Raw genomic sequence first — 6,666 nt, 5'->3', positions numbered from 1 at the left:
ATAATGATAATTGTGATTCAAATGACTGTCCATCATGCCCCAAATCAAATATCTCAGTCAACAATTGAAACATAAAATGCATAAAAGCATCTTACTATGCTTTTATAAATTATGTGTATAAATTGTAATTAAACCCAGCATTGGCCATTTAGTTTCAGCAAAATGTTACCAACTTTACACTAAATTAATGTATTTTATTTGAATTTATCTGGTGATTTTGTCATTATTTAATTTTTAAATTTGAGTAGTTCTTTTGATTTTTTTAAATTGCGGTAAAAAACATAAAATTTACCATCATAAGTGTGCGGCTTGGTAGTGTTAAATATATTCACATTGTTGTGCAACAGATCTCTAGAACTTTTTCATTTTATGTTCTTATTGTTTTTAATAAGCTATAAGCATAAAGCACTTATACCTAATTATATAAGTTTGTACATATTTAAAGAATATAATGAAAATTATTTAAGTCAACATGAGAGGAGTTTCAAGAAAACTCTTCCTTTTGAAAACAAAAAAGAGGTTTGAAAAACACTAATGAGTATCGTTACTCTCTTGCAGTTGAAATGTTTGCTTAACCAGCCCACCCCCTTTTCCTCTGTGGCTTGATAGTTCCCAGTGGGCTCTGTTGGAGATGACAGTGATACCTCATTTTTTGGGAAAAGCAGAGCCAAAGGAGAGCCTACCAGTGTCCCAACCTGAAATCAAAATTTCCTTTTTAACAATAGGTATAATATGAACACGATACTGCCTTTAAATTACTTTTCAAAATACTTTCAAATCCATTATCCTATTTTTGAAGCCCCATTGTGAATCGCTAAAGTTAGTTTCCTTTAAAGTCAAACATCATTGCCAGGTTTGATATGTTCTACCTTTAATCATTCCAGCCAGCGCTGCTGGGAGTCTTGCTGCTTAGCAAGATGTTAGAAGAAAGAAGGTTGCCTCCAAATGCTGTGATTGTTCTGTGAATTGGCTACGGCCTCTCCCAGGCTTCAGTAAGAAAACAAACTAAGCTGATTGGCTAAACCTAGATGGACGTTTTACGCTTAAAAGCTCATGTTGAGATCTTCTAAGGCTTCATTTTTAACATGAAAGATTTTTTTGTTAGGATTTTCTATTTACCTCTTTGGAAATAAGAAAATATTCAAAGTCCCCATAAATAATCATTAATTATCAGGTAGAAAGCAAGATGGAAAGGGCAAGAAAGGAAGGAACAGTGACTGAGTATTTACTACATGCCACGCACCATCCTAGAAGCTTTCTATCCTCATCCATCCTACCTTATCCGGACAGCTCCCCTGGGAGACGGTCCTGTTGTCTCCATTTTATGGCTGACACTCTGGGAGGTAAAGCAACATGCCTAAGGTCATGTAACTTTTAAGTAAGCGAACTGGGATTCAAACTCAGGTTAGTCTGATTACAAAGCTACACTGCATGCATGTGTGACAAGTTAAGGCACATCACACTCAGCTTGGTCAGTGTTTTCTGCCACAGATTTTTGTTTGGGGAAATTGGACAATGCCAGTCCTCATTCTTGCAGAGAGTCTCTTTGCCCAAGCCAGCAAATGATCATTTTCTGCTTTCTCACTCAGTTATTTGTATATTTAGCCAACAGGCTCAACTTCAGACATTCCCCACACCCTACTTAGCAGAGTGTAGAAATCCATTTGTTCTCTCCCAGCTGATCCCAGTACTGGCCGGGTTTCTGCCTTCCCAGATGTGGAGCTCGGTGTCAAAAGCACATCCTCCCTTCCCCACAGTGTTGTCTGGCCCTTCTTGAGGCATGGAGCTTGGCTGCTCTTTAGAGAGAGGGCTGATGTATGCCCTGTGGGCTGCATTGCCATTTACTGGTTTAATATGCATACTCTGCGGTGCCTTTTCCCATTTCTAACATTCTGTCTCCTAATCTCAGATCTCATTTACATGGTGATTTATAGGTACTTTGAATATTATCATCTAAAAGGTATACGTGGGGAGGAGGAGTGAGCAGGTCTTCTGTTTATTAGGAAAAATCTCCAGTCATCTGCTTCTTTGAAGATCTGACCTTCAAACTACATGCATGTGAGCTGAGTCCTGGCTCATAGTGAGGGTCAGGGGAAAGGGACCAGCTGACCCACTTGTTTAGCGTTTACTGTACGCTGCCTTGGGTTTGACCTTTTCACACGCTGTGTCCTCTCTCCCCAGCTAGAGTTTAAATAATTGAAGGGTAAGTGCAAGTATTACTCATCTTTGTGCTAAGCTCAGTACCTGGCACACAGTAGGCATTTAATAAGTAATTGGTGATGGGTTGCTGATCTGTAGGTGCTGCGTAAGTCCCCCTCTGTGACCTTTCTGGGATTAGCTTTTGAATGACAGTTTCCTTAGAGATGGTAGCATGAGAGAACCAGGACTTTCCTGCACACAGTGGGGGTGTCAGGGACTTGGGCTTCATGTGTCTTTTCAAAGAATAACTATATGCTGGTATCCAAAGACCTAGTTTAGAATCTTGAATTTGGAAAACCTGAATGTGGAACGCCCCCCCCCTACCCAACTTTGGAAGCCCCCCTGAAGGTCACCTCACAGCATGGTTTAGCGCTTGAACTTTGTGATACTATTTTTTCCTGGTTGAGTTAGTTCATGAAACCCTTTCTCCCAGTGACACCAGAGCTTTGATGAATTCTTCAGGCAGCCTTTTTCTATTTTTGTTAAGATCAAAGGTAAGGTGATACGTGAAGGGGCAGCCAAGGCATTGTCTGGGAGGCTAGGGCTCCATGACAGAGGCAGGAGCGCTGGTGCTGGGCATCTTGTTAGAGGAAAGAAGGTGCACAGACAGAAGCAGGGGAGGGGTTTTGCTGCACACTGACTGCTCTTGGCCAGTTTTGCATGGAGCTGGCCCTGGCTGCGCAAGCTCTCTTCAGTTAGTTGTTTTGCCACAGCCTCGTTCAGAATTGTCAGTGCTCTAGGTGTGAATGAGCATCTTGTTTTGAACATCAGTTTGAAGCTGGAGTGGAAGAAGTTTTCTTGTAGTCACGAAGTGAGAACAATGAAAACAGGACTCTCCTGCTTTATCGTTATTTTTGGCCTTATAACAATAAAAAGTAAACCTTTCTTTTGAACTTGGGAGGATTGTATAAACTCTCCACATTTTGTGTACATTTCAGACATGAGCATCTACTGCCCCAGAACCTGTTTGAGAGGGATTTAAAGAACAGGGAAACAGCAGCCCTCTGCAAGTTTCTGAGTAACTGAACTTTGTAGCTAACAACAGATTGGAAGATAGAATCAGTTAATCCCTGAACTCAAGGACTTCTTGGCTCATATCCCAGATAACACAGGATGCTGAAAATTGGCCAGGTCCCAGCCTCACCTAAACACGATTCTCCTCCCTTAAGAAGAATGCAGCTTTTGACCACTGTCCCCTGGGGAGCTGGGCCTCACCGTCATGCCTGGATGAATGTGTGAACAAGAGGCTTTCTGTGGAGGACATCGCCTGGAAGGTGCAAAGGCCAGACAGGTACCTGCGGCCCAGCTGCTGCTCAGTGACGAGGCTGGACGCCAAGCCGAGCGCCAGCTTTTCAAAAGCAGCCCTTTTGATAACGCTGATTACATTTCCCTCGCTAGAGCCCTGGGCTGATTGGGCAACAGCCAACTTCTCCGGGTAACAAAGAGGAGGGGAAACTAATCCAAACACAGGTTTTATTATAAAAACCAGGGAGTGAGAGAAGTATGTTTATTCTGTAAGATAACACACCTGCTCGGTGCCCGGGAGGCTCATTTCCATCAGTTGCCATGGCAAACTCGTTATACTTCAAGGCCATGTGGCTTTGTTTCCTTTTGAGATCTGGTCCTTGTCCTACCTTTTCTAACAACTCCAACACAATGACATGGAGGCCTGCGACAGCATAATTGATTTCTCCTTCCCTCTATCAACGGTTCCCATTTGTCTGGCGCAGGACCGAGGCTGCCTCCTCCTTTGAACTCTTAGCTAACCATGAAGGCATGCTTCAGAGAGCCGTCCTCATTAACATTCCAGGTCCTCCTTCCCTGTCAGCGATAAACAAGCCCAGCATCAATGGCCTTCTCCCTTCCAGTGTTACAAATGAGTGGCTCAGTTCCACGTTTTGCCGCGGATCCAGGTGCCCAGGCGTACAATGCGGGGCTAAGAAGCACGCGGGAGAGACTAAAAATAGAACAGCAGTTTTGGACGCATCCAAGAGCAGCTACTTCATTGCAACTTGCTTTGCACACTAAGCCTAATGGGACCCATCAGGCACGAGCTCGCTCGCTCTCCCTCCCTCCCTCTCCCCTCCTCTCCCAGCTGCCTTTCTACCATCAGCGCCTTCCTGGTGAAGGGAGCAAAGGGAGGTCAGGCAAGGGACAAGAAATGTGTGCCCTCATGGTTTTAGTTTACAAGTCCTGGGAGATCCGGGGGCTGCAATGACTCCTCCCACAGGGGTGTTTCTAGAAAAGAGCAGGCAGGCCCAGGACATGGTCACCTTTGCCCAGGTACACTTTGGTCCAAGACTTTTATTGTTTAGCAAAGGCTCAAATATCACTTCCTAAATCCCAGGGTAGGTGTGACCTAGACCTATACTCATATGCTTTTTGAAAGTTAGAGAACTAAACTACCCTGTGTGTTCCTCTTCCAGCCTGCTTGGCTTGAGGCTACGAATTTGGGAACAAGTGCGCAGTCACAGATGGAGGGGCTGTGTCACACATGTGTGAGTTGGCAGCAGGTAACTGCCCAGGGTCTGTGAAAGCCTCCCACCTGCCACCAAGTGATTCTATCTGAAAGCTTTTTCCAGTAGAAAATGGGACAAATAAGTATGAAGTCAAGAACATGCTATTCTGCCAGGGCACACGGCCTCCCCAAATGCCAGCAGTATTGATTGTGCCGGGCTCCACTGTGTTGTGGATGTGCCTCATGATAAAATGTACCCTTCCTGCAGCCTCCCCCACCCAAAGGAGAGGTTGCATGACCCCTACATTTCTCATTTCTTCCCCTGGAAGGTAATGCAGGTGTTCCAAACCGCGATGGATTATGCCAACAAGTGCCACTCTTGCAGAATCCGAAGTGGGAGGGAAAGATGAAAGAACATATTTAAAAATAAAAACCATTTTCTTTTTTTTTTTTTTGAGATTGGCTGGATAAAACTAAAATTGATCTGACTAGTAACAGGTTTTGTCTATATGCTTCAGGGAAGTGTCAAGGTCTTTTAATTTGTGCTTTGGTTTCATATAATACCAGTATAAAATAAATATGCCAAACTACTTCAAGTCACACTCCATATAATCACAGCAGTAATTAATTCCCCAAAGAATTTCCCACAGAACAAGTTGCAACACGATCATTTGATCCCTCCAGGCACCAGAGGACGGAGATGCATCTTCCCTTAGGCCTCCTATGTTCACGAGGCTCAGTTTACCTCTGGGAGATATTCGGTCAGTTGTTGAACAAACCTGCCATCAAAAACCAGAAAGCTTTCTAGGTTCACCAAATAAATGTCTGCAGATTAGAAACCAGGATACCTAGGTTCTAGCCAGGGCAAACTTAGACAAGCTATAGTTATCGGGGGCCCCACTTTTCTCATGCATAAAGGTACAGGGTTTTTAGGGTCCTTTCCAGACTGAAAATTCCATGACAGAAATAAGTGATATGAGAATTAAATTGATTTTGGTGCTTGCTTTCTTCCTGTGTGGTTTTTGTTGTTTATTTGGTTGGTGGGCTCAGGTAGAGCTATTTTATCTTGAAAAATAGTGCATAATTCTTCAGGATGCGTGGCATTTCTACTTTGTGGTATTTTCCCATAGTCTAACTTTCCTTCTTTTTTCAGTTGCCACGAGGAAGGTGGGTCTCACTGATTCTTCTTGGTTCATTTAAGAAGAAACAGAAAGATCCTGTGTTTGACGCACTCTTTCTGGATCATTTCTCAATGATCATAAGACTTTGTAATCCATTTGGCAAAGATGATGGTGACAATAGGGTGTGTGGCAAAGTGGATGAGGTAGTTGATGAAATTAACAAGGATGCAGTTGGCGAGACATCACGAAACAAGGCCTGGAATGTTCAAAATAGAGATCTTGCCTCCCTTATTGAGATGACTCTGAGAATAATTCAATCATTAAATAAGTGATTTATTTAATAGGAAAAAATAGAAAAGGGTATCAACTACAATAATATTTCTGAGCATTGAGCTGAGAAATAGCTAGTCTCATTCTTTGATTATAGCCACGAACGGAGATGTCTGAACAGTATAGAAGTTAAATTGAACTAAACAGGCAGGTATTTTGAAACCAGTCACTGAAATTCAAAATTGTATTTTAAATTTTAAGTTAGTCACTAAATATTAGACAAGAATCTAACTTTCCATTCTGCACACCTCACCCCTAAAATCAGGTTAGGTCCGAATAAAGCCTGAGGCTAAGAGGTTATTTTTACTGTTGTCAGCCCTACCCCACCTCCACCCCAAAAATATCTACTGATGAATGCATGAGGACCAGGAGAATGTCTAAATAAACCAAGCGTTAATCTTCATGTCAGTGCTCTAAAATTGTTGTTAAAATTCCTGTAATGTGCATGGTCATCAGATTTCACAGAAACTTCAGGGGTCAGACTTTCATCACTGGGCCAGGTGTCATGTGTGTGCGCTCGCGCTTTTTGTTTTTTTTGATACCAGTGCTATCAGCTGC

This window comes from Hipposideros armiger, unplaced genomic scaffold (assembly GCF_001890085.2).
Source record: "Hipposideros armiger isolate ML-2016 unplaced genomic scaffold, ASM189008v1 scaffold_101, whole genome shotgun sequence".
Classification (NCBI taxonomy): domain Eukaryota; kingdom Metazoa; phylum Chordata; class Mammalia; order Chiroptera; family Hipposideridae; genus Hipposideros; species Hipposideros armiger.
Note: the sequence above shows the minus strand (reverse complement) of the source record.